The following is a 26,279-nucleotide window of genomic DNA, read 5'->3' as shown; positions in this document are numbered from 1 at the left end:
CTGGTGGCCAATCATACACTATGAACATCAACGCAAATTAAATCAGAAGAATAAAAAGAGAAAAAAATACTGTCTTTGTCACTTTATTTAATTTGTATATGTTAGATTCATTAAATACAATTTGTTAATAATATTACAGTCAAATTAAAGGTAACATAGAAATTAACAAAGTATATATATTACAGAGCTAATATTCGTTTGAAATAATAAGAAATAACTATTTATTTGTTGTGCTGACAAAAGAAGTTTCTAAAAGAAAACACTAATGCAAAGTTCAAAACCTTGTTTGTCTCATATCCATTACTTAAAATTACTAATGCGAAAGAAAAAAATAAATAAAATAAATAAATTTCAGTTACAGAAATAGGTTAAGAGCACTAGGAATCGAAAGTAAAGTTAATAGTCATATTGCTTTAAAAAATAAAATAAAATGTAAGCATTAAATTTACTACAACAATTTCCCACAGGAACGAAGAGTTCCAACCTAAACACACGATTTCTCACCTAGGTACAACAATTTGGTGACTGGATAAGAGACATATATATTTAAGATAAGACTTAATGAGAAATTCAGTGTTAGAAAATAAATTCACATACATTTTTTTTATTTATTAATTTTGCTCAGTTATTCTGTTAGAATATGTAGTTAAACTGAATTTTAAAAGTAAAATAGAGAAAATAACCATTCAATTTGAAAAAAAAATGTATGATTTTGATTTTTTAACGATACTTGTGACATAATGATTAGAAATGTATACACGTTTGCACAAGAATAATGTTTAATTTGTAAATATTTCAGTCTGAATATTACAGACCATCTTCAGTGGCTACATAGGAACAGTTTTAAAAAAACAAAGTGGAATACGAACAATTGATCATTCACACATAGAATGAGCAGTGTGATGTCATATCATTAAGTATCAGAAAAGTAAACATTTTTAAAGTCATAATTAATGATATTGATTGAGAAATTCATATAATAATCTTAAATAGTATTAGACTAATATAGGAAATTTACAAAAAAAAATAAAAATTAATGTGTTATCCTAATTAAACTTTCCCAAATTTTTGATATAGATATACAGTCATTACATTTCAAGTTAGGATGTTGAGGTAAGACCTCCACACTTTCTTTAAATAAATGCTCAAATTTGTGGTGACATCTGTGTAGGAGGTAGAGTCTTGGACCAAAGGATGTTGTGGCTTGTTTCTAATCCATGCTGAGCTAATCCAGATTTCTCAGGTTTGTTGCGTTGAATTGATGACTGATGCTCTTGAATTCTTTTTTCTATAGAGCGTCCAGTTTATCCAAAGTAGGAAAGATTACAATAACAAGGAACTTGATACACACCAGGTAGAGACAAGGCTATTAAATCATATTCTGAAGAAATATGATTTAATAGCCACTTATACACCTATTAACAAATTATCCACCCGTTTTCCTTCATCTAAAGATAAACGCTCAACCTTGTCTCTACCTGGTGTGTATCAAGTTCTTTGTAATCTTTACTACTTTGGACAAACTGGACATTCTATAGAAAAAAGAATTCAAGAGCATCAGTCATCAATTCAACACAACAAACCTGAGAAATCTGGATTAGCTCAGCATGGATTAGAAACAAGCCACAACATCCTTTGGTCGAAGACTCTCCTCCTACACAGATGTCGCTACAAATTTGAGCGTTTATTTAAAGAAAGTGTGGAGGCCTTACTTCAACATCCTAACTTGAATCGTAAATCTATATCAAAAATTTGGGAAAGTTAAATCAGGATAACACGTTATTATTTTTATTTATTTATTTTTTATTTTTTTGCAAATTTCCTATATTAGTCTAATGTTATTTAAGATAATTATATGAATTTCTGAATTAATATCTTTAATTATGACTTTAAAAATGTTTACTTTTCTAATACTTGGCGATATGACATCACATGGCTCATTCCATGTGTGAATGACCAATTGTTCGTATTCCACTTTGTTTTTTAAAACTATTCCTATGTAGCTACTGAAGATGGTCTGTAATATTCAGACCAAAATATTTGGCAAAATTAAACATTATTCTTGTGCAAACGTTCTTGTGTATATATATTTGTGTATATAATTCTTGTGTATATATTTCTAAAAATTATTTGACTTGCCAGAATTCCATACTCTAACAGCACTCTGAATTCCAATCAGGAAATACATATCCTCAACAAAATGGTGCATAGACTTTCCCACCAAGCTTGTGAAAACATAGCATGAGCAACTGTGGGAAGGAATTAATAGAGAACCAATTGGATAGTAATCTAAATTAAGTAGTCAACTAGATTCTCTGGTTATTTACAGAAATATTATTTCTGTAAATAATGAAAGGTTATTTACAACTCCTATGTTTTGTGTGTTTTTGTGCTGTGAATATATGTTAGCACCAATAAGTTATAATGAAAAAAGAGTCAACTGTATTTCAGATCTTGTGTTTGTGTATTTTGTGCTGTGAATATATGTTAAAATCAGCAATTTGGAATGTTCGGAAAACCTCGATAGTTCCAAAATGTTCCATTCTGGAAAGAAATGTAAATTAATCTTTTTTTTTTTTTTTTAAACTTAAACATAACAGTGATTTGTAATTACAATAACCGCTGGTCGTATGTTTGGGTAAGCGCAATTCTAATACTGAATAGTTTTTTTTTTTTTTTATAAAGCTGCTGCCATACTAAGAATTCTACTCTAAGAATTCCCATAGTTTTAACAGGAAAGAAATACCCCAAGTTATATTGGAAAATTAGTATTGCCATCTACAGACAACCAAACACAAAACATGCCGACAATGACGGATGTGTGTCACCCTCGGAAAATTCCAAGATATGTTATCTCAAAAACATCGCCCACAACTTCCATAGGCAAACCAAAACACCACGTGATATCACAGAGACATACGTTCCCCAAACACACCACGTGATGTCCCCGACAGATGAGGGCCCCCCAGTGAAATTCCAAAAATTCCAAACTCTATTTAGTCACTATCCATCACCCATAATGCCATATGCAAATATCTACCACTCATAACAACACCCATCCACGACACGGAGGTAGCTTCCCCCATTCACCCTACCCCTATTTTGTTCATAGTGTCCCACCAATCACCACGAATCCTTATCCACTAATATATCTTCCTTTCCATTCAAAACAAAACATCACTAATTTACAACTAACAAATTATGTCACTTATCTACATCTCATAACAACACACACCCACGTCACGATTCCTTATCTTATCTTGATCTGGTCAGAAGTACACCACTAATCACGACACGAATCCTACCATCACCCATAATCCCATACGCGAACTAAAGCACAAGAACTGACGTCACTGACACATATGCCCACAGCGAAATTCCAAACATTCCAAACTCATGACGTCATCATCTCAACAACCAATCACGTCACGATTCCATATCTTATCTTGATCTGGTTCAAAGCGCCTGGTATACTACTTTGGGTTCTTTCGTGACTGAAGACAACAAAGTTGAGGCTGATGTACAGAGTCGGGTAAATGCTGCGAATGTGGCCTATTATCAGGTGCATTCCCTTTTCGCCTCGCACTTGCAGTCTTGGACTACAAAAGTGGGACTATACAAGACTTTGATCAGGCCTGTTCTCGTCTACAGTGCTGAAATGTGGACTCTCATGACAAGACAAGCCGATCACCTGAGAATATTCGAGAACAAGATGCTACGACGTATCTATGGAGGGGTCACGACAGACGGAGTCTGGAGGAGGCGGTCCAATGCTACCATACACGCTTTATTTATACAACTCGGCTGATATCTTGATGGAGCTGCGAGCCTGGCGTCTTCAGCGGCTGGGGCACCTGTACCGTATGGGCCCCGAAAGGACTGTGAGACAAGTGTGGGAAGCCCGACTCCGATCAGAAAGACCGAGGAGATGGGCAGATCAGGAGAAGGAAGACCTGCAGGCTGTCGGGCTGGAGACCAGAACGTGGCGGACAGTTACAGAGGACCGTGCCCAGTGGCGACATGTGGTGGTCGAGGCCAAAAGTCCCCCCCCCGGCTGATAGCGCCTGCGTAATGTAAATAATGTAATGATTCGAGTTTGTGCTTTCTATATACATACAAAATATGAACACGAAGCCTTTGATATTGATAATCGAATCCCAACAGAAATACCATTTATACGAAAGTTATAACGAAACAATTTGCAGAATTCGACTTAAGAAATCCTGACTGAAGATTCGACAAGAAAAAATGTTTTCGTAAGTTGAATCTAATACATCATCTTATTAACACCACTGCACAAGCATGCAGCTGCCCAATCGAACGTCAAGTACGTAGGAAACGAAGTTCGCCAAGACAGCTGTAGTTCGAATTCCACTGAAGCATGGACGTTTGTGCAAGTCTACGTGAGAGACGATTTTCGTCGTCAGTGTAAGATCCCCCCCCCCCCACCACCCTGAGGGCGAGTTAGCCTGAATAAGTTCGATGTTTCATCTGTAAAGGAGGGTATTTGGGACTATATAACCTTTAGTCCACCATTAATTTATAAACAAAACTTTCGCGGGCGGAAATGACATTAAAAAAATAAAAAAAAGGTCTCATTCGTTTAGAGTTTATTTATATTTATTTTTAAGTATGGGAGAGAGGAGGGGACGTTTTGGTTGTAATGATTATCATTCTTTTTGGGAATTGTATTTTGCTTTGAAGTTCACAGGCTCAGGCATAAAAATTATAACTGCATGCGTTGTTCGAACAACTGCAATTTATGTAGTTGTTTGCAGAACAATTTATGCGAACGACTGCATAAATTGTTCGAAACCGCCAAATGATTCTGCGATAAGATCTTTAATCCATTCATCCTTCAACCATCCATCATTAACCCAACTATCCTTTAGGATGCGTCTCCTAAGGGAACGTATTTATACTAGGAATTATATCTGTGTCACGGGACCAGTTTATCTGATTTTTGGGACGAAAAACTCGGGTTTCCGGGAGAGAAAACCCTCCACCTCCTTATGAGACCGAATAACTCATCATCTGATTAAAATAATCTGATAACGGTTCCTCACATCATAGACGGGATTCAAACACCCGTTTTTTTTTGTTTGTTTTTTTTGAAAGACGTCTATAGAAATTGAACTATGATAATTGATGCAATCAAAATTTAACATCAAATTTGAAAACTCCTACGTTTCATTTTCGATTTATAAGTTCAACTGAAGCTGACCAATGCAAAAAGAAGTCGAATAATTTCACACTAAAATCATCATAATAATAAACTTTGATTTGATGAAAAGCATCTATCGACGTATATGGTAACGGCATAGGAAAAGTTTTATATTATGTTTTTTCACTCAAGAACAGTATGCTTATTGCTCATGCTCCTATTTATACGGAGTATCGAACACAAATCACTTTTATCGGCGCAGGCTTCTGTGAAGCGAGGACATGATATGTTATGCGGTAAGAATACTAGCAATAATAATAATAATAATAATAATAATTATTATTATTATTATTATTACGTGACATCTCCAAGGGGTCGCGGAAGGGTACTCTACTCCATTGAACACACCCTTTCCTCTACCTAATCTTCCAAACCACTTTTACAACAGGAGAATTTTTTTTTTCCTACAGAAATCAGTGTTTAAAAACCAATAGTGTGTTAAATAAATTCACTCGGACATTTCTTAACAAACAAACTAACTACAGTAGGACCAGAAGTATTCAGAAAGTCCACTAGACTTAGCGAAAATATCCAAAAATACCATGCATTTGGTAATAGTTCGGTTTTATATATAAAATATAAGAGTATATTGAGTTAATATAATTCTTCTTCTTCTACAGCTTCTCCCACTTAAGTGGGGTCACTGTTTGTTATGAGTCTCCTCCACACCTTCCTGTCTTGGGCTGTCACCACATCCAAGTTCTTCATCTTCAAGTCCTCTTCTACCAGCTCCCTCCATCTCTTCCTTGGCCGCCCACGCTTCCGCCTTCCTTGCACATCCATCTGCATGACCCTTCTTCCCACATATTCGTCCTCCCTCCTCATCACATGGCCAAACCATCTCAACCTTGCCTCCTGTATTTTCGCTCCTAAGTTCGTAACTTTCACTGTTCCCCTGACATAGTCATTTCTCAGATGATCCTTTCTGGTCACACCGCACATCCACCTAAGCATTCTCATCTCTGCTACTTCCATCCTGCTGATGTTATTTTTCCTCAGGGCCACAGTTTCTATAGCATATGTCATAGCTGGCCTCACTACTGTCCTATAAATTTTGCCTTTCAGATTGATCGGCACCCTCTTATCGTATAACACTCCAGCCATCTCCCTCCAGTTCCTCCAACCCGCTTGTATCCTGCATCCCACTTCCTTCTCAGCTCCTCCATCTTCCTCCACTGTTGAACCTAAGTATCTAAAGTCTCTCACCTTCCTGATGACATTTCCTTCCAGCTCCAGATCTGTCTCCTGGCCACCGCCCACTGCGCAACACATATACTCTGTCTTACTTCTGCTCAGTCTCATACCTCTCTCTCTTCCAGTACTTTTCTCCATCTTTCCAGTTTAGTTTCCGCTTCTTCTCTTGAATCTACACACAGCAAGATGTCATCTGCATACAACATTGTCCAAGGTGCATCTTCTCTCACCTCCTCTTGGGCAAAGCTTTTTATTTTGCAATTCTTCATGCAAAATATATCCTACACTTTCTTTCGAAATGCCTATAGTCTCAACAATTTCACGCCCTTTGACTCGCTGGTCATCCAATACCATATCGTGCACTTGATCAATGATTTCTGGTGTTGTTATACTTTTTGGACGTCCTTCACGTGGATCATCTTCAAGGCTGGTACGGCCACGTTTAAACTTGGCAGCCCATTTCTTAATTGTCGAAAACGAAGGAGAAGAGTGCCCATAAACATTTATGAACTTCGAATGAATTTCTTTTGGCGTCAAACCTTCTTTTCCAAAGAACTTTATAACCGCACAATACTCAGTTTTATCCATTTCAAGGGATACAGACAACACTTTGCCTTCAGACAGCTGTATAAAACAAATTACTTGATAGAATGATTTGCAATTTCACATGGATGTTTATGACAGATGTACCAACTTAGAAGAAAAAATCTTGCCGATAGTGTTGCCATCTATGGTCGAGGTCGAGAACGTTTCAGACCACCCTCCTATTAGTGCACGGGAAAAGGTCAAGAAGTGTTCGAAGGAGGGAATAGCAAAATACATACTTAGAGTCAGAAGGATAAATAAAGTAGGAATTAAGTGGATGAGTAAGATTAAGCATAAGTTGCTTAAAAAGAAAGGCTTGTAGAAGACATTTAAAGAAAAAGGCGATCAACAGTCTCATGAGCAGTATAAAGCACAGGCTAGAAGGGTGATTGGTATAGCAATGAAGGCAAAAAAAAAAGAGTACGAGATGAAATTGACTAAGCGACTCAGGTAATCCCAAGGAGTTCTTTGAGTATTTGGCAAGTAAAAGGAAGAATGACCGTGGTTAAATAACTGTGATGAATACTGATAGTAGAGAGGTGACTGAAACAGATGAAATAGCTGAATTATACTGAGTGATCACTTTGCAAAGATGTGGAGATATTGCAGCCAACAAGGGTTAATATTAAAACAGAAGTAGAAGGAGCAGAGGAGTACACGGTCTTACCAGACCTTGATATCAGCTCGTATATTACGAATGTGCATGTGCTGAGTCTCATCTCTGGGAGAGTCTCAAAGGAATGGAAGAGGGCAAAATAATCAGTTGCATAAAGGAGGCTGCGCGACAGAAGTAGCAAATTATTGGTTAAATGCAAGGGATAGGTAGATAGAAATCGGATGCTTTATGCCGGGCGGCTGGTCTTGTGAAGGGGGAGGTCATGCCTAAGTAATTTTCTCACTTTTTATAATAAAGTAACATCTGAGTTGGATAAAAGGAATGGTTACACGATGATCTGCTCGATTTTGAAAAAGCATTTGACAGGGTGCCTCATGGAACTTTGTTAGATAAACTGCAGGAAATGGGCTTGGATGTGAAGCTGGATAAAACTGGTGCCTAATGGATAGATATCAGAGAGTAGTTTATGGAGGAAATGAGTCTGGAGAAAGCGTGTGACTAGCGGGCCACTGCTATTTAACTTGTACATTAATAATATAGGAGATGATCCGAGGGGAAATATTCAGTTATTTTCTGATAACGTAAAACTGGGTACAGCAATAGTTAATAAGGATGATGTGAAGATCATATACGACGACTTCTGTAGACTAACAGTATGGGCAAAGAAGAATGACTATCAGTTCAACGTGGCAAAGTGGTGTAAGGTTATGCATTGATGAAACTGATTACGGAGGCTAGGGATATGGGGATGATAGAATTATCTGGTTACTGAAGAGACACTAACAAGCAGAGATAAGTAAGTTATTATTCCTCTTTATAAGCCTCTGATATGGTCCCATCATGACTATTGTGGACAGATCTGGTCACCTGTGTTCTTTGGATCCTTTCCACTTCCTCTGCAAGGAGGAAACAGGTCTATAGGATGCTCCTTATGAGGATAGACCGAAGATTTGTGGGTTACCAAAATTGACGGATAGGAGGAAAAGGAGAGATATGATAGTGACATAAAAGTTACTTAATGGCTGTTAGAGAATTGACACAGATGAAATTTTTTAATACACGACTAGTATGGCGATAACTAGCGGTCATCCCTGAAAATTAAGAAAGAGTTTAGTTAGCAATGGAGTGATGGCGATTTTTCGGTGAGTGGAATGGGTTGCCAATTTTGGTCAGTTGTGAGTGCTGTAACGGTGAATGAGTTCAAAGCAAACTATGACAATGAAGTTTTAGTATTCGGTTTCTGGAATGTTAGCGGACCGCCCGCGAAGAGTTTACGGACTCCATGAAAGTGTGCATAATAATAATAATGTTAATCAATATTAGTTTCGAAAAAACTATCTCGAAATAAAATTAAGAGGCATTACTAGGTTGAAGGAAGGGTTGATTACTGATAAACATCCAAACAACAGAAAATATCAAATAAGGAGGTTTCATCTGTAGACGCAACTTATATCACAGTACAAATAACACTCGTAAATAAACTCCCCAATCTTTTTTGCGATAAGGGGAGCGGGATTATATAATCGCACGTGTTAGTATTGTTATTATCTTTCCAAGTTGGAAAAATTTGGTGATTTTTCTACGATTTATTTTTGATAGCCCTTGACAAAAGAAGTAGTAAATGGCAGTTAAGTCTTCAAAACGCAAGTAATTTATGGAACGGAGAATTGTGTTAAAAAGCAAACAATCGGTCCATCAGGGAACAGAGACCAACGATATGAGAGTTCTGAGCGAAATTATGGATATGAAGACAGTAATTATTAAATTACATGTCAGCGTCCTTAATGGCAGAATCATTCAAAAAGATGATATCCGGAGAGAGAGAGACGTGATATTAATATTCAAAAATATGTAAGCAGTGCTAATCTAAAATGGTACTGTAGAATAGGTATGAAAGATTAACAAAACAAGTGTTTGAATTAAAAAAAAAAAAAAAAAACAGGGGGAGAGGGGAAAATTCCCAGCAAACGGCTGAGATGTGTCTGTGGATGGATGTATTAGGAATGTTTTAGAAAATTCAAAATGAAGATTTAAAATATTGCATTAACAGTCTTATCAAAACAATATCCCATTCTTCAATTCAGTTACTACTTCAACATTTGTTATTCTCTTTTCCTTTCTTTGTGGTTTTATCTACAAGTGATTTTATTTCTCTTGATAATCATATACACTACATTTTTAATGTAAATCTGTAACTCAAAATTTGCAGTCCATATGCAATTTTAATGTCTACATTTCAGTAGACCTATTAAACACAAGTCTTTTGTGCAAGAAGACTATTTGTAGTGTAAGACTAATTTAAGCTGAACAAAGTTTGAGAACAGTACCAGAAATAGGGCGTTTAACAAATTGGAATTGCTATTATTATATCCTAGGTGTATAATGTTATTGATACACTTATTTGAGTAATATTAAATGAGTTCCTATCCCGGCAATGATGCAGAACTCACTTATTAATAATAAAACGGAAATAGCAAAACATCTGACATTACTGAAGGCGAAGGTTTAGAAAACTGCACATTCTAGGACACACTAGAACCGACCTTCAGCAACAACCCCGAGCCTTGGATTATGTAGAAGCAAAAACAGTAATATAACGGCGAAGTCTTTGCTAATGTCAGACTATTCCGGGCTTCTTTAAACTAACCCTTTTTTTTTTCCCAGGCCTGTGCTACTTGCAATTTCCACATATTGTGCGTTGCCGTTTCACAGAATACCAATGTTTTCTACCGGAAGTCCGCCGTTATCGACCCAAAATTTAACGCCGATAGCCGCTCGGCTATCACTTTGGTGATAAGTGAAATCAGACCCACTCTTTGTTTAATTTTCCGGATATACACACACTTTGAAAGGAAAACCGTCACGACATTATTTAATATATCAAGGTTTTTATGCATTTTTTAAACGATCTGTATCTTATATAATTAAGTTATATATGATATAAGATACGGATCGTTTATTTATTACGCATAACCTGTAGATAAGTAGCACATTTTGTAGGGACAATTTGAAACAGCTCCAAAATCACCTGAAAAGAAAACGCCATTTCTGATATTAGAAAGCACCTCAAAAGAATTCGTAAAGTATGAAAGTAAATCGAAAACCGTTCTCTTCCATCAAATAAAACTTGAGGATTGTTAAGTTGATACAGTACGTATATTGTATCAAAACAATATGGCTAAGAGAGGAATGCATTGTCTAAGTACGTGTTATATGAGACCAGCTAATTCACCTTCAGCGGAACAAGTCCCTGTCGTACTAATGGGAATCGAGCAAACATCTTTGCGATCAAATAGCGTTGCCGCTACTGATTGTGCTACGTAGGCGTTCTTTAGAGGTTGAAGACTTGAGTGACACAGTCAAAACAAACTAAGGATTTTCCCTCGAATGTTTCTTTCCATAGCGGGGCTATTCAGTTGTTAATTCAAAATCGATGTCAAAGAGTAAATTAACCGTGGGTTAATATCACATTCGTTGTTAAATTACATGTCAGCGTCCATAGAAGTTTTTGGCTAGTGTGGCTTGGTTGATTGGAATTACGGACTGAAGCAACTAAAGCTGTGAAATCACAGGTATCAGGGTACGATGCCTGTAAATGACGTGTGTTCAGAAGTAATTAATAGATCTGCTGTTTGCGGATGAAAAATCCCAGTTTTCAGAATAAGAAAGACAAACTCGCCTTCAGTTGAAAAACCCTTGAAAAGTGTTTTCGCGTCCTACATGAATTCCTATGTAGGACGATGATCACCCTCTCAAGAAGTCTACGACCTCTTGAGAGGGTGATCATCGTATGCACTCTCTTTAAACTTCCTACGGAAAATAAAATTTTCAAGAATGAGAACTCGGAAAAACATTGAAATATTTAAAAGTATATCTGAGGTATAAACAGACCCTGCAGAAGTTGACGCAACTGCTAGCATGGTTAGCTAAGTGATACCGTCTGCGCTTTACCACCAAGAAAAGCTCGTAGACTAAAATACCTCCTCTGTAACATGAAAGTTTTAAATATCTTCAGGTGATAGATGATTTTCATTGTCCTGTGTGAGATCACCATCCTCTTACTGACAGTCTGAACTGCAATGAAAAGTCATATTTGGTCTCTAGGGGAAGCCTCCGAAAGTAACCAATGGTCCACTTAATTTACTAACGTGCAATTGATTTACAGCCACCACTGGGTGGAACTGTCAAGAAGACTTTTGGGAAATATGAAAGCCTAATTAAAAATGCATAATTATATTTCACACACACACAATTATTAGCCGTTAAGAATTTAAACAAAAAGTATCAGTTAATGGAAACAAGTGGTCAGCCATGTAAGACCAGCTAAAATGATTTTGAAGAGGAAACATATGAATGTTATGAAAGCATAGATAAATTTCGGCACCGAGACTTATAGAAGTGACTAATCAATGCGAAATATAGAGACTACGGTATTATTAGGAAATTCTCCAAATAAACTACTGCCCAAAATAAATAACAGAACTACCGAATAAAATTCGTATAGATCGGCGTCTTTTCGGTATTACACAGCGTGTCTAGTCCTTCGTCAAGCCTGTGTTTTTCTTCTAGGTACACGTACATGATACTAGCGCTATTGCGTGCGCTGTTGCGCGTCATCTGCATGGGTCTTTTCGTGCTGATAGGTCTGTTATTAGAGTTGCATGATGGTATTTCTTCCAAATATTATGATCCATGTTCGAATGTCGTCGAAAGAAGAGAGATAATATCTAAAAGCCTCCAACTAAAGTTATTCCGTCTGTCATATGGAAGTAGCGGTGTCACATCATCAACAATTTAAGTTTAAGAGGCGCTAGTCTCGTTAACTTAGTTGTTTAAACGTAATTTGCAGATGTCTTACATATCACGGATTTCGCGTGATACGTAAGATGCGTGATAGATGTCCAGTAATTCCAATCCAGGTTCCTATTTATACTGAGGTGTGCACGTGCCCTAGAAGCTTTCAATTCTTCGAAGAGCTCATCGACTGTATCAACGGTATGACATGCAGACTCTCTGCCAATTCGGTGTCAACTAAGTCACACGATCTATCCTGTTTACTGTTTTCCGTTAACTCTAGAGTTTCGACCTACGATTTATAGATATCTGGATTCGTAGGAAAAAGGCCATACCTCGTCGAGATGAACCCAGTTTGAATACAATGTTGATACCAAGTAGCTTGATTGCTGAAAGACAAAATGCTTCGAAACGGTTTTATGGATTTCAAATATTTCTTATGCAAGTATTAAGCATAGTCCAGTTTAAACAAACAAACAAGGAAAAAAAACTGACATTCCAGCTTGTCATGGACCATAAAACTATTCAGCGGGCACATATTAGTAAACAGCGAGAGATATCCCTTACTTACTTCACGGTTATAATACTAGTATATTTCAGTTTCTTATTCATTCCCCCCCCCCCCCCAAAGAGTCTGTGTAGCTCAGTAGAAGTGGCGTTTGCACTCTACAGCGCTTGACCGCACAAAGAAAGGATTTGGTGGTTCAAATCTAGTCGCCGACTAGAGGAAATTTTTCCAAGCCTTTTTTCGACCAGTTCCCGAGTTAGTCGATCTCTGGCACGGGCTAGCGGGTTTTTCGTCCCGTAAACTCAAGAAAATCGACCGTCGAACCCACACTATTTTCAGACATTAAAAATATTGTGTTAGGGTTAGGGACCACGAGATGGCGGCAGTAGCTTGCCGCCTTCTTCACTGTGTACCGATGAATCAGTTATAGCCTTGGGCCAGCTATCTCTCTGATTGGCTACCAGTGGAGATTGAACTGCCCACTCAGTCCCCAATAAGTTACATTGGGTAAACGGCCCCGCCTACTCCCTGTACGGGAACAAATAGGCGTTAGCTGATTTTTTTTATTTATTATTTTTTTTTATTCATTTTCCCGCTTTTATTTCTTCTCCTTCGGTGTCTACTTGCAAATAAGTTCCGATATATCATATTTATGTTGACATCACCAGTCTTAACATTATCTTGGCTTACGAGTTCCAATAACTGGATATGATTCAAAGAGGTAACAAATTCAAATATAGTTATTTGCTATAACAGCTTTAGAATATTTTATCATGTTTATCATCTATAAAAGTTCTATGGACAAAGTGCCTGCAGTAATTTCACTTAATGTAATAAACATAAAACAGATCTTTATGAATATAAATTATATTACACAAAATTGTATTATACATTTCGTACAAATTAAATTGCAATACGTTTTTGGCAAAAGTTACAAATTTTCTGAGGACGTAGTTATGGAATTAATGTACACTGCTTACAGAAAACTATGAGGAGAGACATTTCAGTATGTCCCCCCCCCCACGAACTGCAATGCAGCTGTCACAACGTGGAATCAGACTTAGCACCAAGTGATTCAGTTCTTCAGGCAAACTGGCCGGCTAATCCTTCAGCGCAAGGCCTCATGAATAAGACAATGTTCACCAGTCATAGTCCCCCTTTTTCCAGCAGCTCGGTGCGTCCATTAAGCATAATGCCTCCCCACACCATGATCCCAGCACCGCCGTACCTATCCCTTTCAAGAACATTCTGTCTTCATGCTTCGTGGCAGAGAGAGCGACCCCTTAGCAAACGTCCGGAACACTTTCCATTGGTTTGAAACGCTGCCCAGAGCCTGGATACAACGCTATGTGAGATTCCACTCTCTGGCGATATCAATAATTTTGCAGCCTTCTTCAAGCTTTCCAATAATTCTTCCTCGCGTGAAATCATCTAGATGATGTCTTTGAGACATCCCAGTTTGCAACTTTTATTCCTTCACGAAAAAAAGCTTCCTTCAAATACAATTCGCTTAGTCGCAGCCTTTTATCCTGTTGAGTGCTACCACGTGACCCCTTTGCGCCCGATTCGAAAATTTGAATGCGTACTCGCGTTTTACTCGAAATCGTCAGTTATACAAAGTGTTCACAAGCTAATTTCCCTGAATTTGCGGTTGTCATCTTCAGAAACAGTGTTTGTTCATCCTTGGGTTTTGGACATCAGTTTTGCTTGTTTTGATAAGAAACATTTTTCCATTACAACTATTGCAATGTATGTGGAAGCTACTTACAGAGAAATTATCAGTCGGATCATTCAAATATTGCATGTAGCTATTACATAATTATGCAAAAATATACAGGTATATAATGAAGTTAATTTATGACGGCTGAATTTCTTATTGACTCAAGTTTTTTTGTCTGCCAGATGATTTTGAAATATTTTCACATATTTCCCTTCTTGAAAAATCAAAAATTTCGCACATGTGTGAATTTCGAAAATTAAACAGATTTGCTTTGCGATATATATATATATATATATTCGTATGTTAGTCCACTAGGCTACATACTGTGTTGATAACATTTTTCCTCCGCGATCTAATTATTCCTATCTCCCAAATCGGAGATACCGGATTTCATTATCAACATCAACCAATTCAGCTGACAGTCATGCAAAAACAAAAGCTAACCCTCTACCATACAGCCTTCTTTCGGATTTTGTAAAGAAATTAATACGGATATCCCGGATTATTTTTATTTCCCAAATTTAGACCATCTGGAAATTATTTCACAAAGGTTTTCGGGTGACGAGTTGAAATTTTAAAAGTCATCTCGCGTCTATAATTATAAATATATGTTTAATTATTTTTTAAAAAAATATATTGTTAAAATTCTAGATGAAATACTAGAAGAAATTTATAATGAAAAATGGATTAAATACTGAACTGTTTTTCATTATATCCTACTGAATGAATGTCATAATATGCATAAAGTGCTTTAGTCTATTTCATTTAATGCATCATGTAGTTCTATCACATGATCGCAAAGTGATGTAAACAGGAAACAGGTTAGTGAAGTAGGTGAGCAATGTGGCATATGAAAGATGACAGCTGTATGCTGCAAAAGAAATTAATAAAAATCGATGTATGAGTTAACAGTCTGTGTTAACTATAAATAGAATAACACACACACACACACACACACACACACATTTGCTGTGAACCTTGCAGCCTCTAGTGTATGTGTGATGTAAAAGTATATATCATAACCTTGATTAAATGCAAAACTGATTTAACCAGACTACTTTAAGATGTTATATTTTATATTTCTAAAAATGTTACCTTGGAACCTCTCACGATGACTGACTTGACTCCATGGAGATCTGATGACGACGACAATGATGATGATAATAATGATATCTTCACTCCTAAAATCTTATTTAGGAGTGAAGATCTGATGACGGCGACAATGATAATGATAATAATGATATCTTCACTCCTAAAATCTTATTTAAAAAAAAAAAAGTTTCCTCACAAACATAAGATAAATTGATACTGTGAATAACGACCGTCAGTTATAAAATTTGATTAAACTTATTTTTTTTTAACGTCGACAAAATGTTTAACACAATTTCCAGACACGACCCACTGATTCTGAAATACACTCACTCAGTAAAAATTGGCATTTTTTTTTGTTTAACCTAATAAAAAAAAAAACGTATCCTTAAACATATTTAAACTAGTGACAACTATAGCTTTAAAAATGTTATTTCTGCATGAAAACTATGAAAGAAAAACGTTTGGTTATTCTGTAAACGAGTATCTTTTGTCTTACTGATCTGTGGCGTATGGTAGTAAAATATAGAGCATTTGCAGTTCTAAAACAGATGGCAAAGTACTAAGTTAGGTTCTTATCTCCGGTTAGCATGGTTACTATCAAAAGACAGTGGAGGCAGATTACACACGAGGATGTTTCCAACATGGCTTGTCAGAAACGCTAGCGCCATCTTTAGTAAACAAACTTACTAATTTTGAAATAAAATTTTTGAGGATCGAACAAGCTAACTAAAACTGCCATTCAAAATATTAATGTACTTCTGAGAAAAAGCGTATTTTAGAAACCATCTGCAGTTCACTTCGATTATTATTTAGAAAGCAAAATGGCTAACTTGACTCTCGTCCTGAGTTCATCGATAAGTGGCGTAGGAACGATGGGTAACTTACCTCGAAGCACACGAAGAGCAGTCGATATTACTCAAAATTGGGCAGCGCACAACAAAAACAGCATTTTTAAAGACTAGAAGCGTTGTAGCCAAATCCACGAAGTCATGAAGACATCATTCTGCATACCTTTTACAGAGAAGCAAACCCGGCGACAAGCGAAAATATTTGCTAACACCCAGCATGTGGCTCGTTTCTGTTCCTCTTCAAGGGACGCGCATACTCACTGGCGTCATTAGTGGCCGAACCCATTTGAAAATAGGTGAAGTGAAAGCAGTATGAATGAATGCCAGTGAGCGCCGGAGGCATTTTATGTAGACACGTTATACAATAAGAGAATTTCCAGAAAAAATGTGTTGTCTGTTTGATTTTTGGAATGAGGGAAAATTCTCTAAGAACCAAGTCAAAATATAACTGATAACAACTGCATTTCTTTAAAAAAAATGCAATTAAATATTCTCCAATATCGAGCAAACTGAATAATTAATTATTAATAGTGGCAATCCCTTTTTGAAGGAGGGGTGAAAGATGCAAGCGATACTTTTCAAAATATAAAAAAATTAAATAAATTAAAACTAAATATACTGTACTGTATACAATTTACATCGCTTTCGGTCTACGTCGATATTACACTCATTTCAAATATTGCAGTTATTTCCTTTTATTTATTTATTATTTTTATTATTTATTTATTTTTATTATATATTTCCTTTCATTTTATAACTTCCGAATAGTCCACTACACATAGGAACACATGCCCAACTTTGACAAAAAAAAAAAAAAAAGTCAACACGATGCAACAGAAAAAATGATGTTAATTTTTATTTTTAAATTCTTTATTCAATTTTCAGTTCCGAAGAGGAGGAGTAAATATAAACATCTCTCTACTGACATCGATTTTATTTATTTATTTGTAAATGTTTTGGTTAATAAAATTCTTTCGAAGTTCAGAATAACTGACACCATTCTGATATGACTTGTGCTGGACATGATTTGGGGATGTTGGTCGTCAGTAAGTTGAAGTTCAGAGAGCATATTCAAAAGTGACTAAAACAGCTCATAGGATTACCTGGTTATTGAAGAACCCCTGACATGGAGAGATAAGGAAGTTATTATTCCTCTTTATAAGGCTTTGACAAGGCATCACTTGGCTTTTGTGCACAGATCTGGGTTGCTTGGAGATGTGGATGACCTGGAACGGATTCAGAGGAGAGACCAAGACGTTGGGAGGTTTGTGTAATGCTCCATGTGAGGAGAGATTGGAGATTTGTGGGTTACAGAGGCTGATTCATCTGGGATGGGGGAATATGACAGAGACATAACTTACTTAGGGATTTATAGGATTGATGTGGAGGAAATATTTCAGTGCATGAATGATGTGAGGAAAAACTAGCCGGCATCCATGGAAATCGAGTAAGAATGTGGTTAGCAAGGGCGTGAGGACTAGATTTTTTGCTTGGAGAGTAGTGAATGAGTGGAATGGATTGCCAGAGTCAATCATGTGTTTTATCGGTGAATGATTTTAAGGCAAATATGACAGGTATTGTACAGGTATTGATGGTTAATGTTTATATAATGGACCACCCGCGATGATTCGACGGTCTCCATGGAAGTGCCCATATCTAATAGTAATAGTAATGATTTTGGCGAAGTTCATGAACAAAAACTTTTTGATACATTAACAGGACTGGATAATATACTTACTTGAGTGTTGTAGAAAATGCCAAATTTAAAGTCGAGTGACTGTGGATTTATTTTATTTATTACTTTATCTGAAGTAGCACCGAATATAAATGTGCCTTTGCTTTCTTTCTTTTTATTGTTTATGTTTATTTTCGAAAAAAAAAAGAGCATTAAGTTGGGGAAGTGCAGTATTAAATTTAAGGCCATAACCCTACCCCAAGTTAATTATTGGCGAACTTGAAATTGTTTGGAATACTGGAATTTTGTCTCAAATAACTGTTGGAGTCAGAAGAGTAGCTAGGTTTTGGTGAAATCGTGGCCATGCGCCTTTTTTTTAGTGTGATAATTTTGACAATTGTTAAAATATCTCTTCACTGGCACCCTTCTGACGTCGATGCCCTAGGGCCTAGGCAACTTCCCACAATGTCAGAGCGTTCCTAGTCCACTGGTTGGAGATTTTTGCCTTTAAAAAAAGGAAAGCGCTTAAAAGACTTCATCTCGATATTGCTGTTGAGCAGAAAATATATAACTCCTTCATAAATGCTTACTCTATGATTTTCAGTTGATCTATTTCTACTTAGCAAAGGATGTTCAGGCAGTTTATTACATTCTGACATGAAGGAGTAAACAAAAATTATCCGTATAGCTGGGGGAAGAATTAAATAGCATGTCTTTGCAGGACTTAAAGCTCAGAAAGCACACTCTGAACATATCGGGCGCACAAATGAAATTTATTCAAGTATATTCTAATAAGAAAGAAGAAACCCAATTTATGAAAAAAGTTTTCTAATGTGAGATTGAAACAAAAGTTTGAGATAAAATTCTTATTCTGCAAGTGCCATAATTGCAGAAATCTTTAGAACGGATTCATTCCCATTAAAGATAATTTAAAATAGTTATTAAATTGAAATCACTAAAATCGGGCAAGGCTGCTGGCGATGATGAAATTCGGCCCGAAATACTAAAAGCCTTAAATCGAGACGGTATTCTCTGGCGGACTTGAGTGTGTCAGGCTGCTTGGATATCTGGGCGAGCACCAAAGCAATGGCAGACAGGCATAATAATACCAGTCTTCAAGAAGGAAGACCAGAAGGTTTGCAGTAACTATCGTGGCATCTCTCTGCTCAGCCTGTCTGGGAAAGTATATGCTAGGAAAGACGGTGCAGAAACATGGTTGAGTCAAAGTTTCAGGAAGAACAATGAGGCTTTCGTCCTGGTAGAAGCACAACTGACCAAATCTTCCAAATCTTCACTTTAAGGCAAGTCTTTGAGAAATCTTGGGAAATGCCAAGAATGTCTACACATGTTTTGTGGACTTGGAGAAGGCATATGACCGGGTTCCTCGAGATAAGCTTTAGCAAGTAGTACAGGAGTATGACGTGGATGGCCAACTATTAGCTACCATCAAGTCCCTGTATGAATACCCAGAGTTTTGTGTCACGGTAAACAGCACAAAGTCTGAAACCTTTCACAGTCTCCGTTGGCCTCCGGCAAGGGTGTGTTCTGTCACCCCTCCTTTTCATAATATTTATGGACTGGATTGATAGGCACAGCCGAGGCAGCGAGTGTGTCCAAATTGGAAGATGTAGCATTGGACGTCTGCTTTTTGCAGATGACCTAGTTCTGCTTAGCTCTTCCGCAGATGACCTCCAGCAGACACTGGATAGGTTTGTAGCTGTTTGTGCAGAAGACAGAATGAAGATCAGTGTGGCCAAAACTGAAACATTTGTGGTCTCAAGACAACCATCCCAGTGCACTCTACATGTAAGTGGAGTCCCAATGAGGCAGGTTGAGAAGTTTAAATACCTTGGGTCCATATTCACACATGATGGAAAGTGGGACGCAGAGCTAGATACGCGAATTGGCTCAGCAAGCTCAATATTGCGGGAGCTTGGCCGTTCGATAGTATTAAAGCGGGAGTTAAGCCAGAACGCAAAGCTGGTTGTCTTCAATACAGTTTATGTCCCCATCCTCACCTATGGTCATGAGAGTTGGGTAATGACTGAAAGAATGCGGACACGAATCCAAGCGGCTGAAATAAGGTTCCTTCGAGGGGTTGCGCGGGCTGACAAAACTGGCCAGAATCAGAAGCTCTGCAATTCGAGAAACCCTCAATACTCAACCGCTGCTTCTCCGTGTTGAGAGATCACAGTTACGTTGGTACGGGCACCTGGTCAGAATGCCACAAGAGAGGCTCCCTTAGCAGGCCCTCTTTGCCAAGCCAGAGGGTGGGAGGCCACGTGGAAGGCCAAGGACTCGCTGGATAGATTATATCCAAAACCTTGGGTGGACACGTTTGGGAATCCAACCAGAACACCTGAACTTGGTGGCAGAGGATCGTGACCATTGGAAGTTCCTCTTGCAGCTGCTGTCCCCACAACCCAGTTACGAAAGGTGGGTCTTGAAGATGTATGTATGTATTAAATTGAATTTTGTTTTGCTATTTAAAGTTTGCAAAAGATAAAAATTTGTTGTTCTGCGTCAAAATACGAAAGGAAAGATCAAACTACTCCATAGCTTTACCGATTACCAGGTTACTCTAATCACAGACTCTGCAGCTAACTCGGTATTGACGTTGGCATTTGGATGGAAAGAGACCAGAGTTCGATCCCGTGTAGGAAGCGAAGAATCTTTACAATGGCTTTTTAATTGAAGGTTAATTGCCCGATTTCATGTCTCATAAATGGAGAGTTTTCCCCCTCCCTGAAATTAGAATTTTCCACTCCTGAAAGAAGCCAAGCAGGAGAATGTACGCAATTTATAGCCAAATATATTCAATAGGCATTAAGACTAACCATCTTATCCTAATGTATTATTAGGGTTAGGAAACCCAAGAACACTTGGCCACTGGTAGATTGTCAAGGCCTGTAAGTATGAACAGTACTAAAGTAACAGTACAAAGCCTGCAAGTACTAGTGATGACGATCAGTAATAAAGATTTAGTTGTTTGAACGAACTTTCTGAATATTTCTATCATAACTTACAAAAATGTATTAATATAGTTTACAATGATAAGCCTGTCGAAGAATTTAAATCTCTCTCTCTGACGCGCGCACACACACACACACACACACACACACACACACACACACACACACACACACACACACACACAATACTTTCTTCACTTTACGCATTCTTCTGTGTTTAATCTCCGGCTAGACCATAAGTGCAGTGATTATTATCAGCAGTCGACCAAGGAGGTTATCCAAGGCAGCAACAGCATGAAATGCACGAATTACACACACCAATACTTTAAAGTATGCGACTAACTACTACTGCTGCTGCTACTAAAATGTGTTCAAGGAGAACATATTTAGTAGCAACTGCTAAATGAGGAGAAAGTAGGAGTTTTCGGCCAACAGTGTTCATCGCGCGTTTTAATATCTTCAATGCCATAAAAAAAAAAAAAAACGCAATTCTACTGACGAATGATCTGACTCTTACAGGCTAACTCCAAATTCTATTGCAAAAATCACCTGTTTCCGCCTTGTACCTTTTGTAAAGATACTTCTATGGGTTCTTCTTAATAAAACCGGCATCCGTCATTATTCTGCGTTGCTCTAAACCTGCAGAACAAGAGCAACAACTGGTCAACTTCATACACATTCCTATTACTTGAAACCAACTCGAAACAGGGCGTCTCTTCTGTTTAATCTTCTTCTTTCATTCTCTATTCTCTCGAACAATCTTTTCATCAGTATTCCCAAAGGCTTACAACCTGAACCCTCAAGATGAATATCAACGGTTTCTTCTCAATTCTCAACCTTTAGCCGATACGTACAGCTTGACAAGAAAATCTACAAAGTTTTACTTTACAAGTTTTCTCGTGTGAGATTAATAATATATAAAAAACACTGTCAATAGCATTTGTCTACGTGGAATCAAAATATAATACAGCTCTCTTTTGTAACTAGCAATCCACCCCCCCCCACACACACACACAAAGAGAGAGAGAGAGAGAGAGAGAGGCAAGATGCTTCATTGAAATAAAAGTACCTTCGCACATCTCAAATCTAACATACGTGTGTTTCTCAGAATTGATTTCAGAGTAATCCGCTTCTTGTTGAAGTGATAAATGATTTTTTATGAGGTGGACTTTAGGTAGACCTCCTACAACGTCATGTATTAGATAAAATCGTTTGCCATCCACATAAGCTGAAGGCAAGAAAACAACATATTTGAAACCAACGTTACACACTCCTAGCAGAATTACTAGATGACCTTCGTTGTCCATTCAAAAGATTTCTTTCTTTCCTTAGAGAATAACAACTAACCTAACCTAACTGAGCTAGACAGTTTGGAGTAAGTCCAATTATTGCAAAAGAAGTACCCGAAATCTGCCATTTTTCTTACACCTCATCAATAACAAGGCGCCATATTGTGGATTTACCACACTACAAGACATATGAGTCCCACAGATTGTTGCAGTACCGTAAAGAAGGAAATGCGGTGTCTTTGAAAACTGAAAGTCGACAAACCGCAAATAATGTAAAAGCCGAGAATAGTTAAGCTGTCTTCCTGTTAGTAAAGAGCTATATTTTCGTTTAGCAGATATGTTTGTTTGCTGGCATCTTTAATGCGAAGACATCACTTGAAGAAATAATTTTTTAGAACACTTAGTTCAAAGTTGCTTTTAAATCACCGTGCAAACTTAGGCAGAATGTACGTAATGACACCAAAATTTCCCGTTTCGTTTGGACCTTCTCATCTGCACAGTGATGTCATCAATATCGTTACCTGCCAGAAAATTCTGACACCATTTACATAAAAAGCACAGTAAGAGATAATTTTCCAGGAAATGCACGCCTTAGCGATATCAACGCCAATGACTTAGCCGCTTTGACACTTGGTCTCCTGTCGCACCTGTTTTAGTTCCTTCGGTTTCAAAAATTTCTTACATTGGCGTGAATACAGGAAACTAATTAGTTTTAACGCGTTGTGTAAAAAATAAAAAATAATAATAATAAATTAATCAAATTATCAAAAATATAAAAATAAAATATTTATTCTTTAGGATAAACATTTTATTCATGCTACAATATTTATATTTGGTAGCAAGAAAGGCGCAACGTTTTCTCTATTTCATATTTTGAAAAGGAAAGGCGAATCAAACACTTGTGAAAATCCTTAAAATGTGCGTTTCGCATTCTTCTACAACGAAGTCATTTTCGCATCGTTTTGAAATCAACTTGCCAATTTTATCGCTAAAAATAATCTGAGAGACTTAATTTGAGGTGGCCCTGTCAATTTTTACTACAGATCCAAATACTATATTCGTTAGAAATCATGCATTTCAATACTTATAAAATGCACCCAGTCAGAGAAGAATTGTTATTAAAAAATAAATAAATAAATAAAATAAACATTCGGCTAAATAATTTTGATAATTATTTACACATCGTTGCGAAACGAAAGGTATACGAGACTTATGTCATTAACTACTAGTAAAGCTTTCTGCAATCTAATGTCAGCGAATGACAAAATGAAATATTTACTGCCTGAATGAACAGATGATTTAAATTAGCGTTCTGTGCATGTGAGTCCACAAATCACTCGAGTACCAAGTGGGTGGAAGTGGGGAGGGTCTCATCATCGAGCTTGGGCTTATTTTGTCAACAACACTACGTTGGTTAAACAATTGACTTCAAGAGATTTCATTATTCTATTTTATACGCTTATAAATAAACAAAAGCAAAAATTTACTTGCTTTTATTTTTATTGATTTTCTGTTTGTATCTCTGTTAACCACCTTACCGGCCGTTGTGGATCAAATACGCATCCGCATACGCTTCGTATCCATCATATATTTCATTGTTATAACAATGGTATTACAATTTTAATAAGCACTTCGCATCCATGATAAAGTGAACGTCTATAGACGTCTTGGCCGGTAGCGTGGATTCTATGAATTCTAATTCTTAATTAGAACCTCCGTAACTCAGTCACGTGAATGTCGCTGCATTTGCCCTCCACTTGGAAAGATCCACAGATTTGAATTTTCATCGATGACGTCAGGATCTTCTCTAGAGCTTTTCAAATAAAAGTAAGGTCGCATGCCGAATGGCTGGCTGTTTCTCCCACAAACAAGTAAACCAGCCTGGCGATTACACATCCGACCTTTGGGGGATGTCATTGCGCATGCATCTTATGGTATGTAAATTCCAGTTCTTCCAAAAGTTGATTGGTCATTTATGCCTGCTTCCCAAACTTATGGATGTAAAGGCCCCCTTTGGAAAAATTTAAATATTTCACGGCCCCCATCGAAAAAAAAATCGTAATACAGACAGGGGCGCGCCAGTAGTGTCCGGCGCCTGTGTGCAAAACTTTAGTTCGCGCCCCTATCCCCCCCCCCAATAAAAAAATCACTTTAAAAAAACGTTTTTTTAAAAAAATATTTCCTCTTCTTCGGCGCCTTTACTATCCTGGCGCCTGTCTGCGTCGCAAACATTGCACATATGGCCGGCGCGCCCCTGAATACAGATATATTATTATAATATTTATATTCAATACAATTTATATTCAAGATTTTGCGTTTGCAAGCTTTTTTGTGCTTCTTATCAATACCTTTGAAATGAAACTTATTCGTATAAGCATATATTTACTAGTATTCATTAAGCGCCGAAATACACAGGAAGCAAAATTTGTGAACCAACACCAATGTGTGACTTTTTCCATTAAAATATAAAAAATAACAAAAAAAAAGAATAGAAATTAAATACGTTTCTTTTAAGATTATAAAAAAACTACTTAGTCTTAAAACATTTTAAATTTGTTTTCATTATTTCACGGCCCCCTTCAGCGAAACCTACGGCCCCCCCCAAGGGGGACCGCGGCCCACAGTTTGGGAAGCGCTGATTTGTGGGATGGAAAAGGGGGAAACAAATAACTATTTCATGCACAGTCAATTCAAATACTAAAATATTACATTAACAAAGTTGTATCGTCTATTTTAGAAACCTTCATTATGAATAATTCCATAATCTAGATCGACCATAATGCAAACGGACAGGGTCAAAACTCATATTGCAAATAACATTCATTGAACTTGACAAAAATGACCCTTTTTTTAAGTGTACATTTTTGAAATTCTTGGTTAAATGCATGCATAAGTTGGCGACAGTAACGTAATCCTTTAAAAGCTGAAAGCTGAAACCTGTAACGGCATTAAAAATTGTATATAGAGAAATGTGTTGCTTGGCCTTCTTGCTTGAAAAAGTGAAGTGTCTTGTGTTTTAATACAAACCCTTTAAGGATAGAATTACCCCCACGCATGAAACTAAGTTTCATCTGCGTTATTTTAATTAGCAATACGACAAAGGCTAGTCAGCAGAAAGCGAGGCTAAAGTTCTCTTTGAGGCAAGAGTGGGTGGTTGCTAACTGCACTAGATTTTATTGCTAAGCATTTTCTTGGATAACTGCGCTCTGGATAGTCAAGAAATGTGTCTGTACACAAACAGTGAGGCAAAAAACGTGACGTCAAGCGGAAGAAAAATACCAAGTCATGCTAGGGATCAGGAAATGGAAACAGGACGTTTTTCTTTAACGTCACCATATCACCAAACAATGTCACCAAATATAACTAGTGTTTTTCTTTAACACTAGTTATATTTGGTGACATTGTTTACATCGCGGCTTGAACACTGCATTCCCCCTTCGCTATTACGTCATGATCGTGTTACTTGATCTGTTTTGTAATAACTGATCAAGTAACACGATCATGACGTACCTTATCAGAACATAAGAAAGGTTAGCTTTTACAAGAGCTAACCGAAATAAGGATACCAAGAACGGTCTCCTCGTTTTTCAGTGTGTACGTATGTGCGTGCGTGTGAGAGAGAGACCTGCTTTGCACAATTATTAAATAGATGACAGGTTTTTCATCGGTGAAGGTATTGAACCTACCACCCTGAGGCCTTGAAAAAAAGTTTGCTCGCTAGAGCCGGAATATCAAACTTATAATCCATTGAAGACATTAAAA

At 37.2% G+C, this 26,279-nt stretch overlaps 1 protein-coding gene across 3 annotated transcripts in view; it reads right to left on the bottom strand.

Moving 5' to 3' along the window:
• Positions 1-26,279, bottom strand: part of LOC150108763 (protein O-linked-mannose beta-1,2-N-acetylglucosaminyltransferase 1-like) — a 603,478-nt gene that overhangs the window by 357,458 nt on the left and 219,741 nt on the right. Inside the window, exon 1 of one of the 3 annotated variants that reach the window (XM_090416226.1) lies at positions 16,619-16,812. The exons of the other annotated variants lie outside the window; for them this stretch is intronic. The gene's annotated coding sequence lies outside the window, so the exon portion shown is untranslated. Of the gene's footprint in view, positions 1-16,618; positions 16,813-26,279 lie in introns of those variants that run through there. 3 annotated transcript variants of the gene reach the window in all.

The sequence above is a fragment of the Typopeltis vanoorti genome, chromosome 3 (assembly GCF_054136105.1).
Source record: "Typopeltis vanoorti isolate ZY-2024b chromosome 3, IOZ_Tvanoo_1.0, whole genome shotgun sequence".
Lineage (NCBI taxonomy): Eukaryota > Metazoa > Arthropoda > Arachnida > Uropygi > Thelyphonidae > Typopeltis > Typopeltis vanoorti.
The sequence above is the reverse complement of the archived record's forward strand: the minus strand, read 5'-3'. Positions and strand labels throughout refer to the sequence as shown.